Source organism: Urocampus carinirostris, chromosome 8 (assembly GCF_059441175.1).
Source record: "Urocampus carinirostris isolate Australia breed hairy pipefish chromosome 8, RoL_Ucar_1.0, whole genome shotgun sequence".
Taxonomy (NCBI): domain Eukaryota; kingdom Metazoa; phylum Chordata; class Actinopteri; order Syngnathiformes; family Syngnathidae; genus Urocampus; species Urocampus carinirostris.
The window spans coordinates 10380329-10397364 of NC_142356.1; the positions used below are offsets into that span (position 1 = coordinate 10380329).

General features: G+C 41.6%; 1 protein-coding gene and 1 pseudogene across 1 annotated transcript in view; both read right to left on the reverse strand.

Annotated features, from left to right (window-relative positions):
• The window catches only part of mast1a (microtubule associated serine/threonine kinase 1a), a 117680-nt gene that overhangs the window by 97808 nt on the left and 2836 nt on the right, over positions 1-17036 (reverse strand). The window lies entirely within an intron of this gene.
• On the reverse strand, positions 15239-15439 carry LOC148360684 (U2 spliceosomal RNA; annotated as a pseudogene).

Consider the following 17036-nt stretch of genomic DNA (forward strand, 5'->3'; position numbering starts at 1 on the left):
CACTGTCCGAAGATGGGCTCATGCAACCCAACTGTGTAGATAATGGATGCTTGAAATTGGTTTCAAAAATTTTTGAGTCTTTATAAATATGCAAAAAATACAAATGAACCATCACCTGCACCGCTTATCTTTAGTATGGTCGCGGGGGTACTGGAGCCCATCCCAGCCATCTCCGGGCAGTGGGCAGGGGACACCCTGAACTGGTTGCCAGCCAGTCGCAGGGCACACAGAGACAGACAACTCAATCGCTCATTCACACCTCGGGACAATATGGACACATTAACCTGACATACATGTTTGGAATGTGGGAGGAAACCGGAATGCCCGGAGTAACTCCACGCAAGCACGGAGAACATGGAAACTCCACACAGGAAGGTTCGATTTTGTGACTTCAGGACTGTGCCACGGACGAGCTAACCACTCATCCGCCGTGCTGTTGCAACACATCAGTTGGGTTGAGCCAGGGGGCTGGGAATCTCAAATAAAGTCAATAGAATAGGCCCTAAAGACAATCAAACAACGGTTTTCAAATTGCTATTACAATAAAGAATAGATTAGAATAGAACTAAGGCTGTCGTGAATATGAAATATTAATCTAATCCCAAATATCTTTCACATTTGCGAATATCTTTCACGATTGCAATTACCGCTTTTTTTCCCTTTCACCCCACTTTGTGACCATCCTTGACTGAAATGAATTGACATCAACGTGCAGCGATACACACGCGGTAGCAGAAAACACCTGCACTCTGTGTATGGTCACCATGAAGGCTCAATTTTTAGTTTCAAAACCACGCACAACTTCAGTATTTTGGACACATTTTGCGTTCACACCAAACGACAGCTATAAGCCCCAAAATACAGAGGAAGTGTCTCAAGGAGGGATCAGTAACAGGAGCAACAACAACCAATCTCAAGCAGCATTAAGAATCCAGACACCCGGTACAATTCGCCAAGCTAGTCATTTTCCGTTCGTTTTGCTGGCTGTGGTTTTTGGACTGTGTATTTTATATTCAGTTACAATCGCGGGACTTTGGGTTTGGGTTAATTTTGTGATTGTGTTACATGTTTTAATGTGAGCGCATGCGGCTTATGTACAGGTGCGGCTTGTGTAAGTACAAAAGCGGTTATCCTCTTAAAATGTGGTGGGTGCGGCTTATAATCAGGTGCGCTCTATAGTCCGGAATTTACGGTAGTCTATACTCACAGTAAGTGGTTTACATCGGGTTTAAACTCCAGGATAAACGTGAAATAAAGGGCTTTAAGAAATAATAGTAATAATAATAATAAAGAATATAAGGATAGATAAGCAATATTCGGGCAGTACGGCGGCGCAGTGGTTAGCGCATGTGTGGCACAGTTCATGTCATGGGAACCTCCTGCGTGGGTTCAAATCCAGCTCCAGACTTGCTGTGCGGAGTTTGTATGTTCTCCCCGTGCTTGCGTGGGTTTCCTCCGGGCACTCCGGTGTCCTCCCACATTCCAAAAACATGCATTTCAGGTGAATTGGCTGGTCCAAATTGTCCCTAGGTGGGAAGGAGCGAGTTGTCTGTCCCCGTGTGCCCAGTGATTGGCTGGCAACCAGTTCAGGGTGTCCCCTGCCCACTGCCCGATGATTCCTGGGATGGGCTCCAGCACCCCCGCGACCCTACTGAGGATAAGCGGTGCAGCTGATGAGATGAGATGAGATGAGATAAGCAATATTCACAAGTTAGTGTTGCTGGACTGGCCTATATGGTAAATGCATTAGAAAAGACCTTAACGATCCAAAAGGGATTTGTATTTTACCATACAGATTAGATGAACAGTTATATTGAAATATTAAATTTCAGTTATTCTCAGCATTTTACTGGTGATTTATTCACAAAACTGTGAAAAATGTAATGGAAAATCAGATTTTTTTTTGGACAATGACTATTGTTCCTGTAAACAGATCACAATATCAAATCAGGGTAAACTCATCTTGATTGATAGTTGCAATGCGAATCAGCCAGGTTTGTGATTACGTCGCTAATCCAATGATGGCCGGCGCACTACTCGATCTTGTCAATGCTCGGGGGCTTTGTGAGTGACAGGAAGCGGCAGGTTGAGTGAAGCAAAAGTCAATTTTAAAACGGTTTCTGTTCATTTTATGACGGCCGGACACGGCAGCGAGGACGCTGATGTGATTAAGATCAAGTGGGACGCACCCTCTCCGCTGTGCTTGTCGCACCGCCCGTTGCCAATTTGAGTCTATTAGACTCTGTCGGGGAGATTTTCTTACATATCTTTTGTCAGATTATCCAATAAGTCTGCTCACGCTAACAACATTAAGGTAAGATGTAGGAAATCAACAACCGCGAGACAGCTAATGACGTCCCTAAAGTAAATACTCTTGTGTTTAATCATTTCGCCTGTCCTTAATTCATTCCCCATCTTGAAGCTTTTGTCTGTTGCAATACAAACATTACCGTCCCAAAAGCGTCCACAAAGGCTAGCTGATGAAACGTGACTTGACAGCTGGAGCTCTTGCATCAAAACAAACTCAGCGCCGCGCTTCTGCAAAAGCAAACCCGGCCGGTTTTGCTGTGCGAGACAGCGTCCCCCTCCCCCTGTCCCTTGATCAGAAATAACAGCAGTGTAGGGGGATCATTAAATAAACATTGCATTCAGAAATACTTTGCAAAGCTAACCACCGCAAAGCAGCAGTCATGATTAACATAAAATCTCTGAAAATTGTGATACACTAATCATAAAAACGTCACTGTATCGCCCTTAGGCAATTGTTTTTCTTTAATAACATAGCGAAAGACTAAAAACAGATGTAAGTTAATCTACAACTGTTCCACATATTTTGTGTGTATTTATATATACATATTATCCATCTATTATCTGCACCACTTATCTTCAGTACGGTCACGGGGTCGCTGGAGCCTACACCAGCTATCTTCGGTCAGAGGGCAGGGGACACCCTGAACTGGTTGCCAGACAGTCGCAGGGCACGGAGAAACAGACAACTCACTCGCTTATTCACACCTAGGGACAATTTGGACCGGCCATATAACCTGACATGCAGGCACGGGGAGAACATGCAAACTCGACACAGGGAGGCTGCAATAGCTGGACTTGAACCCTGAAACTCTGCACCTTGGGGCTGCGCGCTAACCACCCATCCGCCATGCCTTTATATTATATATATAATATATACAGTATATACAATATATATACACAGTGGGACCTCGCTATTTCGCGGTTCCAGAGCTTTGCGAGTCTAAAAAGTAATAATAATTAAATAAAATAATTTTTTTTAAAAAAGCATTTTTTAAGGGGCGTCGCTACTTCGTGGTTCCACGTTCAGAGCTTTGCAGGTCTAAAAAAAAAAAATAATAATAAAATAAAACAATTAAAATAATAATAATAATAAAGTAAAATAATAATAAAAAAAATATGTATTTTTTTTTAAGCATTTTTGAAGGGGCGTCGCTACTCAGCGTAATTTCACTTTCGCGGGTGGTTTTGGTCCCCCATTAACCGCGATAACCGAGGGATTACTGTGTATATATATATATATATATATATATATATATATATATATATATATAAACTTCAGCAATCACAGGGCGTTTTTCATGAGATGGCTAATGAGTTACATCATCAAGAGGAAGTGAGCTTTGCCAAAGTGACTCAGACAGCATGTGCTAAAAGTGTGTTTTTCCATGTATCTATGTGAGCATGCGTGTGTGTCTTTGTGTTAGTGTAGATATGGCGTGTCAGGGGTAGCTAATGGATAAAAACCCCAACACCTGCTCCCTCCATCACTCCTATAAGTGATGTCACCGTGTTGTTTGTTCTCATCTCAGCTCACAGGACTATGACAACCTTGACAAGTCCAAATAGTGTAATATCACTTTTTTTTCTTGTGTAAACTGAATCTTGTGGGGAAAAATAGACATGCTGACTTATTTAGTATTCAGTCCAGATCGCGTTGCTTATTTTACTTTCTGCATAGGTGCATGGAGACAAGTTCCTTCCAAAAGAACTGTCCCGTGAGTCTGCCTTTTACAACTTTGAACAGAATCTTAATTGTTTTTAAAAAATGCAATGAATACGATAAAATCACATTAAAGAGACATTAGGTATATTAAGTGCCTCCTAGTGGTACACAAAACTTTCATTTAGTAAAAAAAAAAAAAAACATTGATGAGAATATTGAGCAAAAATACATACACTATCATCCCTCCATCCATCATCCAAACCGCTTATCCTCAATAGGGTGGCGGGGGTGCTGGAGCCCATCCCAGCTATCTTGGGCAGTGGGCAGCGGACACCCTCAACTGGTTGCCAGCCAGTCTCAGGGCACACAGACAATTCACTCTCTCATTCACTTCTAGAGACAATTTGGATCGACCAATCAACCTGGTATGCATGTTTTTGGAATGTGAGAGTAAACCCGAGCGCCCGGAGGAAACCCACGCAAGCACGGGGAGACCATGCAAACTCCACACAGGAAGACTGGTAGCTGGATTCGATCCCATGACCTCATAACTGTGCCGCAGACTCGCTAACCGCTCAGCTGCCGTGTCGCTCCACTATCATACCAATGTTAATTTAAAATAAAAAAAAATAATTGCTCGAAAAAATTTGTATTTCTTTTACTTTATGGAATCCATAGCTTGAAGTCACAGCCATTTTTGTCTAGTGTCTCGCTGCTAGGGGCATCCAAAGCGACCGAAACTCGCTTTGTGTTGGGCGAGGATCCCAATTCGTCTTCTGCAACATGGAGATACTACCACGAAAAATAATATTGGGCCCTTGCTCAAAGCATTGAGTTAACCAGGTAGGTAGGTAGGTCGGTAGGTTGGTAGGTTTGTAGGCCAGTAGAAGAGTGGTAGTTAGATCGGTAGGTCGGCAGGTGGGTGGGCGGATTTGTGTCTGGTTCCATTAGTTGTGTTTTGGGTAGGTCGGTAGGTATGCGGCTAGGTAGGATTTTGGGTTGTGGGGGGTGGAGGGTGGATAAAAGGATGGATGGATGGAAAGAGAGAGACAGACTAATTAGAAAGAGAGAGCGTGACAGAGCGATAGAAAAGAGAAAAATAGCGAGACAACGAGAGAGAAAGTGAGAAAGATAGACACATTTTCTAAAAGGAATGTGACCAAACAAATTTGCATGTTTATTTTTTGGGCTTGACAAAGCACTTGAATGAATTGGAACAGAGTTGAGGATCAGGCGACAATTATTCGTTGTTACAAAAATATTAGAATAAATCTGAGCATGTTCAAAAAAAGATTAGTCAGTTTGGGCAGAACAATTAGGGAAAAACAAATGTCTGAGTGTGGGCTTATGTGCAGACAATGGTGTACACACACAAACGGAAAAAAGGCATCTTTGGCAAAATGAATTCATTATGCAAAGCGACAACTACAAATAATTAATCTGTTCTACAGTCAACTAACAATGTTGCAAGAGAACATAACCATTCAAATATTTAACTACTTCTTCTGTTCAACAGACAAAACAAAGCTGAATGTCCTTTTCATTTTTCAATATTTCACCCCAAAAAGTAAATAAACTAACAGAAATCTGAAGCTGTCGTGCCAGGCGCTCTGAGCAGAATCAAAGCTCCTGTTCTGTTTCTGCTGCCAAAGAAGTGACAGCCGATTGCAAGGCAAATGTCACACTGTGTACTCTTCACTCGAATGGTCCACCAGACTTCAGGATTAACTTCACTGCTTTGAATCTTCTCTGAGCCTGCAGAGGATATTCGGCCTTTGCATGTATTAGCTCCCTGTTGGGTTACTTCGCGAATGCAATTCTTGATCTTATGTTGCAATTGTTTTGGTCGTAAGAGTCTTTTCTTGACGAGAACTCAATTGACATAGGGGCTTCAACAGACTACCGAAAATTCCGGACTATAAGCTGCTACTTTTTGCCAAAATGTTCAGCCCTGCGGCTTATTCAGGGAAGCGGCCAATGTAATTTTTCTAACGGCCGCGGCGCCGGAATATAAAATGTAAGATGAAGACCAGTAGAATATGTGCACCAAAAAAGACTGCAACCTCTAAATTGATGCATTCATTGTATGTAAAGTAAATGTACATCCCGATAATGAGGAAGACGCCCTTAACGGCAGTAGTTGTGAGGAGAAAGTTAAGGACGATCTACCGTGAAATTCACAATTACGGGATGCTTTTTTTTAACAGGCACGTTTGATACATTGCGAGCGTGATCCTACTAGCGTGTTGGTACCTTTCAAAGGCACGGTTTGGAATGAAAGTCTTATTATTATTATTAAAGCTTTGAAAACTGTCTCAGTGTACCGTCTTTCTTCGTAAATATGTGTAACCATGTATAATATGTATTTGCAACTGTATATTTTTGTAATGTATTTATTTTAGAGATTTATTCTGTTATGTGTTCTAAGGATGAATCAAAAAGAAGGAGCGAAGCAAACGCGGGCTGATGGGAATTGGGGTAAAGCTGAGTTACCGGTAGATCTGTCTGTTGTCGCAGCGGACAATAGTGGGTATATATTTTTCCCACCCTTAACTTTGGAAATATACATTTTGTTTCCTTGGATTACTTTCAACGGGACCCGGACTTTACAAGTCTGCATTATATGTTAATTACGGGTATCATTTTCCATTCATGATGCCGACTGTGGTTCCGGAATTGTGTACCATCTATGTCTTTAGTGTCAATAAATTTGTTCAAACCAAAAAAAAATGTGATTACAATCATGGGACCTGCGGCCTGGTCCATATTAAACTTGTGATTGTGTCACGGGTAATAATGCGGACGCCCGCGGCTTATACATAGGTGCGGCTTGTGTAAGTAAAAAAGTGGCAAATCACCTTAAAAAAAAGGCGTGTGCGGCTTATAACCAGGTGCGCCCTATAGTCCGGAATCTACGGTATGTTATTTTTAATATTTTGTTGATAATAAAAGAATCCGACATAATAGTTTTATTTCAATACCTCTTCTGCAAAAGTCAAATTTAGAGGAATATGTCAAAAAAGTATCTCTCTGTGCAATGAAGTCTTATTCAACTGACAGATGATTATGCAAATTTTAAGTATTCTTGGGGCCAGGGCGAGGTTTTTTTGCTACCCGACGTCTCCAATAAACATATCCAATTCGAATAGGGTAAAAAGTAAACAACATAAGCCGCCGCTTCTGGAGGGACTCATATCCCCGTGTGCTCAGCATACTAAATACGGGCACACTGCCCAGAACAAAATATTCAACAAATTATTCTTAATGTGTGTGTGCAGTGTCCTCCAAACCCCTGACAGTGAGGCGATTTGTGAGTGCGCCAAAGAGAAGAGTGTATTAAGTAGACTCCTGACACCAACCGTAACTGATGGCACAATAACCTTCACCGCAGTAGTTGAGATTGAAATGTCTCATCTTGATACCGGACTTCGGTATCAGAGTGGGAGAATACAGCGCTAAAGCCTTTGAGGAGACACGTGAAAAGGTAATCCTGGAAGGAGGGGCGCAATCACACTGGGACGCAACATATTTTAGAGATTTTAAACATGAACTAATAACTGAAATTGACATTTGGGGATGAATATTGTCATTAGGGTACAACAGAAATGATGAAAAACCATGAATTTAATAGATTTGTCTCGCTTATATTAGTAACAGAAGTCAATCAAACTGTCACGGTTGCCATGGCACCCGATTGGCCCCGCCCGTGTGGCGCCAGCTGTGGCTCGTTGACAGATTGGCTTCCCTTCTTTCTATTTAAGCTCAGTGCTCTCACTCAATCTTTGTCAGTCCGTCATCTAACCTCTGTGCCCGCAAGACGTGGGTTTTGACTCCGTCCGGTTTTCCTGCTTGTGTTTCCTGTCCGGTATTGTTCGATATCCAGTTTCGATAGCTATCCAGTCTGTCTCGCCTTGTCCGGTATCGCCCCATCCGTCCGATATCTACTCCGGCAATTGGTATCTATCTTGTCGGCCACTGGCATCCTGTCATTCCACGCCAGACTGCTGCCTTACGTCTTCCGCCCAACGATCGCCGAATCTCTGGCGTTTGGGTTAACGTGCATGACTGCCCCATTTCCCGTAAAATAAAAGCTTGCGTGAGAAACGTCACGCATTTGGGTTCTCCTCCTGTTCCGGTTCTTGGCACAAACATGCCTGGGGACATAGCATTTTAGTGTACGGAAATCAGAGTTTTAATAACTAATTAATCCTGCATACATATCAGTGTGTCCTATGGTGGAGGGCAGTTAAGTATACAAGAAAATATTTTAAGTATAAGCCAATTTTTATACAAATATACCATTTTATGTCACCAACTTTCTAATGGCACAGAATAACAGGAATAGAGACAGATAGATCAATAGATGTCTAGATAGATAAATAGATGTCTAGATAGATGTCTAGATAGATGTCTAGATAGATGTCTAGATAGATAGATAGATAGATAGATAGATAGATAGATAGATAGATAGATAGATAGATAGATAGATAGATAGATAGATAGATAGATAGATAGATAGATAGATAGATAGATAGATAGATAGATAGATAGATAGATAGATAGATAGATAGATAGATAGATAGATAGATAGATAGATAGATACTTAATTCATCCCTGTTGGGAAATTCACACTTCCAGCAGTATCATTGTGTTGAAAAATAAAATAATAAAATAAAGATATAGAATACAAATATACCCAATATAATGTTTTACTATAAAGCATTTAAATAGTGCTACGAAAAACACACTGTAATAAAAATAGGGTAATATGCAAATGTGGGGGTGGGGTTTAATGTGGGCTTTTACTCCCCCGGATGGAGTTAAAGAGCCTAATGGCATGAGGAAGAAATGATCTCCTCAGTCTGTGACAGCAGTCTGTCGCTGAAGCTGCTCTTCTGTTTGGAGATGATGCTGTGTAGTGGATGACCCAGTACAGGGAAATACATGTCTTTATTATAATAATTGATTATTGATATTTAAAGGATATCATTTTTTTTAAACACCCTTTATAATGGGGCACCTCAATGTCTAGAATCTTTATAAAAGTAGTTTCAGCCGATTGAATATTATAGCATGGTTCCAAGTGACTATGTATTGGGAACTTTTTTTTCTATCCAGCATGTACCGTTATATTATATTTTGCTATTTTAGTCTTATAAATACCAGCCTGATAATTATTGTGCATCACTACTTAGAAGCCGTCAGCAACACTAGTCAATGATCCGGACCACTTTATAGCAACTATAAGTGAAACATGATCCTCAAATAAAAACTCTGCCCATCTGTTTTGTGAAAAGACACACACTACACACTGATAATGTAACGGCCACTTAAACGGGGTGCACCAGAGCCCACAGCTATAGTTCCTTCTTCTGTCCTACCCCCTTGCCCTAGGCCCCTGGGCTTTTTAGGCCGTCCGTCTGCTTTCTCCCCGGGGGTAAACAGCATTCTTAGGCCCCCATTAGTCCTCCTAATGGGCCCGGCAACTGCGCCGGGACCTCCTTCGTCTTAGATATTGATATCGACCGTTTCAGGGTGGAGGAGTGAGTGGAAGGGGGTGGTCATGGGTCGATTTCATACAATCGAAAATACAGTCAAGTCATGTTTATTTGGCCATCACCACCTTAAACGAGCGCACAAAACTGTGAAAACATCTTGCGACATTTGTTTTTTTTTATATTTTTGCTGCTGCTAAATGAAACTGTGAAAACGTATACTATTGCATGAAACAGTGAAAATTTATGACATGTGACTCTTTTTTTTTTTTTGCTGCTGAATGTCATTGCACTTCTTTTCATTTCGCTATTGTTGTCAGGTACCAGCACGGAAAACAGGAAACAGAACCCACTTGCATAACGCTACTCACAGTTTATTGGGGAGAAGAGAAAGGAGCGCACACTCGATCCGGAGATCGTTGGTCGCGGGGAGTAGATTGCTCGGAACGCGGAAGTGGTCAAAATCAAACAGATTGTGGCGAGAGCAAAACAGGAGCAAAAACACAGGAGAAAAAAAACGAGATTCACAGGGCTTTGCAAAACAAGAGCAAAAACACGGGAAAAAACGCAGATTCTCACGGATGGACGTGTCAAAACAGAGTTTCGCAGACACCCCGACAAAAGGCGACTCACAGGACAGTGTTTAAGTAGTGACAGGGAGCAATCTGTCAACTGGTTTCAGCTGGTGTCCATGGGCGGGGCCAATTGGGCGCCCTGGCAACCGTGACAGAGGCTGGCACCACACGGCGGGGGCCAACTGGGCGCCATGGCAACCTTGACAATTGTTACAATGCACTATTGTTTCTCATTCACGAATACTGCACTGTTATTACAACTTTGGCCAGTCTCGAAGCACTGTGTTGTAAGTATTTTTTACTAACTTTTGTCCTGTCTTTTTTTCATTTGCTTTCTTTTAAACTTAGTACATGTTTACCCTGGAGTGCCATGTCCAATCTCATTGCATACAATGTTTCACAAAGTTAAAAATATCTATGACAATAACGACAAAGTCAATGCAATAGCTCTTAATCACAAGAAGTCTCAAAAGCATCAACACACTCAGACACCCGTCAAAGTACAGTAAAAGGGAGTTTGTCAGTAGACAAGATTGGAATTGCCTGCCTAAAAAGGGTAGGTTTAATTCAGCGTATCAAAGAGTGGAAACATTTTGTTAAAAATCAAAAGATAATAAAACATATCATTTGAAAAGTATATTGTAATGCTATGATGTCTTGTAAATCTTTTACCGCTGCTGTGAGTCCTGTTTGTGATGACATTATCTGCTCATAACCTTTAGATACATTTAAAAATGTGATTATGCTTTTGCTGTAAACATTCTGCAGTTGTATACTGTTTTCATTATAAATGGCTAGCATCCTGCAAACTTTCAAAAGCGAATTAACTAAACTGAACATAATTTATTCGAAAACATTTGATGTTGTGATGGTTAATCCTACCAAAATTGAGATAATTAAATCATCATCTGGGTTATATTTGCACAGAAAGCCATCCAAATTCACCAAGTCAATATTTCATAAACGATGAGCAGTCCAGGGCAGCAGATGGCATAGTGCGCTTTAAGTGCTTTGATTGTAAATTAATACATCTCGAGGCAGCTAAGCGCAAGTCAGTGCTTGCAGACTATGGGTTGGCGCTGCTTTGCTAGATTCGTTTTCACGACAGAGGAACACTTTGAAGTAAATCTCATCCAGGCACTCACTAGTGTACAAGATATCGACTAACTTACTTCATTGACAATATGTAGACTAAGCGGCTTTTAGCGCTTGTGGCTAAAGTCGGCTTAATGTAAATCTGAAACTCGTACCAGGGCTATGGCGCCCACTCGCTTCCTGCAGTTCAACCTTCAGAAATGGGTTTAGTAAAATGATCCTAATTGTAAACAGAGGTAGCCCAAGGCAATTTTGTTGTGCAGTCCCAGGCAGAAAAAAAGCGATCTAGTTTGGTGAGAAAGCATTAAGATGCAATGTGTATTAATGTGACAAGCTAAATCTATCGTGTACTGTAATCCCTTGTTTATTGTGGTAATGAGGACCAGAACACCCTGCTATATGCTCAATTCCGCAACAATAATCGGCCGGGGATAATGGACCCTGGCTGCACAAGTGCATTTCCCTTTTCGATGGTCTGAATTGAAAAAAAAAAACCACAATAGGCCTCAAAAAAAGGCGCTCTGCCAAGCCCCGATACCAAATCAGATCGAGGAATATTTTTCGATACACTGAGGCCCCAAAATTATAAGAAATTACAGTACTTTTGGGTGGATGTGCTGGTGAGTGGATCCCTAACCACTAGGGTTGTAGGGGCATTATGTCCTGTGGTGTGTATTGGTCAAGTACAGCCTGGTGGTGCACATCCAAGTTTCCAGAGTACAAAAACAAATTTCATTTCAAGCGAAAACAACGCAAAAAAATGAGCCACCTAGACTAACACAAATTTGCTCCCTCCGCCCCGGCTCTCAGCAATAATCGACTGGAGATAATGGATTGTGGCCAAAAGAGTGCAGTTCATTTTAGGCAGAACACAACGGCACGCTCTGCGATTGGCTGGCAACCAGTTCAGGGTGTCCCCTGCCAGCTGCCCGATGATTGCTGGGATGGGCTCCAGCCCCGGCGCGACCCTAATAAAGATAAGCGGTACAGCTAATGAGATGAGACAACGGCACGCTTTAGTGACTTTAACTAAAAAAAAAAACGCTCTGTCGGCCCCTGCTCTAAGCGAAACACAATCGTGCATTTTCTTTTAGGCGAGCCAGAACGGCAACCTTCCTGACAAGCGTGCCTTTTACTGGTCCCCGTTCACAGAAATACAGGGTTGGGGATAATGAACCGTAGCTGTACAAGTGCAGTTCACTTTAGGCGAGATTACAATAACGGCAAAATAGGAGCTGCCAGACGCAACAAAAGAGCGCTCTGCTGGTCCCCGTTCGCAGCAATATGCAATCGGGATTAATGGATCGCGGCCGCACAAGTGCAGTTCACTATCTGATGGACCGAACGGGATAAAAAAATCTGCCAGTCCCGACATAAAAGCGCTCTGCCGGCCCTTGATCCCAAATTGGATATTTCAACCCCAGATAAACTGAAGCTCCGTAGTATAAACCTTAAAGTGACGAGGGATAACAGTACAGTACAGCATCCATAATATACAGCCATGTTCGTGAGATGAAAAACAAGAGTGAGATTACGTCTTCACCAATACGGTACATACAGTTTCACATTTGGATGTTGTGAAGGAATGTACTTACAACCAACAAAAAACACTCGACAGAACGTAAAAGGTTAAGGATTTATAAAAAAAAAAACAGTTAGAAGGGGAAAATTTAAGACGTGCACAGAGCCAAACTAAATTACATCTTTATACTTGAATGTAGCTTGAAATATGAATACTTTTGTCAGTGGAATTAGTCTTAGAAGATAATGGCAAAATTGCAGAGTGGAACCAGATTTTGTATGGGTGTTAGTCGTAAAGTATGAGTTAAAAAAAAAATATATATACTATAAATTGGTTTCCCACAAAATATATAACATTTGTTTTTATCCATCCATTATCTGCACCGCTTATCCTCAGTAGGGTCGCGGGGGTGCTGGAGCCCATCTCAGCTGTCTTCGGGCAGTGGGCAGGGGACACCCTGAACTGGTTGCCAGCCAGTCGCAGGGCACACAGGGACAGACAATTCGCTCATTCACACCTAGGGACAATTTGGACCAATTAACCTAAAATGCATGTTTTTAGAATGTGGGAGGAAACCGGAGGTCCCGGAGGAAACCCAGGCAAGCACGGGGAGAACATGCAAACTCCACACAGTAAGTTCTATCTCATGACCTCAGAACTGTGCCGCGGACGCGACATTTGTCTTTATATTTTTTTTTAATTGTTGTTTTAGCAACACACGTAGATTGTTGATATACTGTATAGGGCTGCACGATTAACCGAAATCTAATAGATATCGGGATGTGACGTCGTGCAATTGTATAATCGGAACACACTGCGGTTTGAGCCTTGTGTGAGCAGAAGGCAACCATTACAGAGCTCCCCGAAAGAGGGTGTTTTTTTCTTAAGTTTAAATAAGATCAACATGATTAACCTCAATGGTTTAATTTTAAGGAGCATTTTCGTACTTTTTTTATACAGGTTACATGGAAATGTGAATAAAATCAACATTTTATTTTTCTGACCAATTTAGTAAAGTCATAACATTTTGCATGTTGGCGGCAGTAGCTCAGGAGGTAGAGCGCTCGTCTGGGGATCGAGAGATCGCAGTTCGAATCCCGGCTCCTCCGTGTTACATGTTGAAATGTCCTTGGGTAAGACACTGAACCCCTAATGCCCCCAATAAGCAGGTTAGCGCCTTACATGGCTGCACGGCCGCTATTGGGAAATGTGAAGCACACTGTAAAGCGCTTTGGGAAGTCATTGACTTGAAAAGCGCTATAGAAATGCAGATCATTTCATCAGATCAGGTGATGGTGTAATTGTGGCCCATGCAGTCCTTCAAGACATTTTGTGATTAAGGGCTATAATCATAAATGGTAAATGGTAAATGGTCTGCATATAGCGCTTTTCAAGTCAATAAAGACCTCCCAAAGCGTTTTACAATGTGCTTCACACTTACCCATTCACACACACTCACACACCAATAGGGAGTAAATGGGACTAGACATGGGTTAAATAAGATATAACCGATTTGTCAGGGTTTTCAACAACCTAGTGGCGGGTCATTTTGACCTGAGGGCAACAGGAGGGTAAAGTACTAACAAAAAATAATATGAATTTAGATTTTAGCTAACCTGCATTGGCTCCCTGTTAGCTTAAGATGTGATTTTAAGGTTCTGTTGGTAGTGTACAAAATCATGCATGGACTTGCTCCCTCATATCTTTCAGATTTAATTTCCCCCTATGTTCCGGTCCGGAGCCTTCGCTCTGAAAAAGCTGGTCTACTAGTGAGCCAAGAAGAGATCCGCAGGTTCGAGAGTGTTCTCCATTCGGGTCCCAGTCCTGTGGAATGCTCTTCCCCCTGAGATTTGATCTGCAACCTCAGTGGAACTGTTTAAATCCATGCTTAAAACACACTTCTATTCTATAGCATATGAATAACCTATATTTTATGTTGACAATATCTGTGTATTATCTGTTATTGCAACATCCATTGCAGCCTGGTCATCCTGCAAGGGGGATTCTCAAGGTTTCTTCATTTTCCTCATGTTGAGGTTTTTGACGAGTTCCCCTGGTGTAGGTTTTATATCAGGGGATGGTGTAATAATAGTCTGTGGTTTGCAATAATCTGTGAATCCCTTAGAGACTCTTTGTGATTAAGGGCTATACACATAAACATGACTTGACTTGACTTAATAATAAGACAAAAAAATGCACTTTTCTTTCAAAATTTAAAAATTGCATCGAAATTGCAATACTGGTCTGAAAAATCACAATTACCGTAAATTCCGGACTATAGAGCGCACCTGATTATAAGCCGCACCCACCCCATTTCGGGAGAAAAAACGATTTTGTACATACACAAGCCGCACCTGTATATTAGCCGCATGCGCCCACATTGAAAAAACGCAATACAAACACAAAATAAGGGGGGTTTTTGGGGTTTTTAAGGGTTATTGATCTATCTTCGTTATTCATTATCCATTATCCGTTATCGGTCAGTTCATAATACGCTACAAAGCCTAGGAGCCGGGACACTTACTCTTAGCCAAAAGGACAAGCTAAGGTCCTAGCCCTAGAGCCTTGCTGCGATCATTGCGAAAGCACCGTTCCCGGAGGTACTGCAATACCGGGCCGATGCGTGGAGTGGACAGAGCAAGCTCATATTCCATCTCCGAAATGCAAAAATCAAAGATAGTGACTACATAGAAAGTACACAGGCCGAATTAAGGTCCTAGCAATAAAGCGTTGCTTAAAAAAAGCAAAGGATCTAGCATCGGCCAAAAGGCCAAGTTAAGGTCCTGGCTACAAACACAAAATAAACCCATACCCGATACAGTCCAAAAAAACACAGCCGGCAAAATGAACGGAAAATGATACCGGTACTTAAGATTTAATGCAAACCTGCAGAGTCCAGGTGCCCGTTGAAAGTAATCCAAGGAAAAAAGTGTATACTTCCAAAGGTAAGGGTGGGAAAAATATATATCCACTATTGTCGGCCGCGTCCACAAACACGTCTCACCTTTACTCCACTTCCCGTCAGCCCTTGTTTGCCCCGCCCCTTCTTTCTCATTTGCTCGTACAAAACATATCAGAATAAGTTTCTAAAATAAATACATTACAAAAATATACAGTTGCAAATACATATTATACATGGTTACACATATTTACAAAGAAAGACGGTACACCGAGAGAGTTTTCTAAGCTTTAATAATAATATTATAACTTTCATCCCAAATCGTGCCTATGAGGGGTAGCAAAACGCTACTAGCAACACGCTCGCAACGCAACAAACGGCACTGTTAAAAAAACATACCGTACTTGTAATAAGCACGGTAAACTCTCCTCATCTTCCTCTTTATAATTGACGTCATCAAAGTCGTCACCCTTCAGTATGGGAAAGAGACTTTGTCTTATAGATGCCGTCCCACGCTCCCTTAATCAGAAACACGCTAGCATCACGCTCGCATTAATTTGCGTGCGGTAGCTCTGTTTCCTTCTATATCGGACTGCTTGACTGCGTTTAGCTTGAAAGTTGCGTCATGTGCCTTTCTTTTTGCAATTTGCATGATGAGGATATGTCTACGCTAATTTAATTTGTGCACAAGCTAAGAAGTTGTAGTCTAAAACTTACCTTTTGTACTCGAGCGCCGCTGGCGGCCGTTAGAAAAATTACATAAATTGGACGCATCACTGAATAAGCCGCAGGGTTGAAAGTTTGGGGAAAAAGTAGCGGCTTATAGTCCAGAATTTACGGTAGGTTTTACTCCCAAAATGATGGAGCCTTAGTACTGTATGTCCGTTTTCCTTGCCTGCATAGGTTTTCGAACTTATTTTCTGAAGTTTTGCATCAATAACTACGACTGTGTACTGCAAATTGAGAGAACAAATGAGATGTGCATATGAATGAGTTATCAACAGGCCTTGTGGTTAAGCTCATTTGGAGAACTAAAAAGCGGGGAGCAAATGTAATAGCCCTCTAAGGGCAACTGTGGCTAACCAGAGAAATGGACCGCTTTATGAGATATTATTATGTTACGTGCATCAGTGGTTTGCTAAAACACAACCGTGTAACTTTCGTTTTGAACAATCTTCCATTTTGCAATTGTGTGCTCTTCTTGTTGCAGAAGTTACTGTAGTCGGCCTATCAAAGTCTATGAAAGAGATAAAGTGGTCAAATCATTGTTGATAGAGCTGGGTAAAACAATTACACGTGACTGCGGGCTGTGTTGTAATAAGCTGCATAAATAAATTTAGAAATGTCTAGTAGCTTGTTAATATGCAGGAACTCTATTCGGGTGGTTAGCAATAGCAGAAGTGTACATAATAAAGCCAGATTCGAGCATTGTTCATATTTTAGGAGAATTATCAACACAGCAATGTACTTTGAGCAG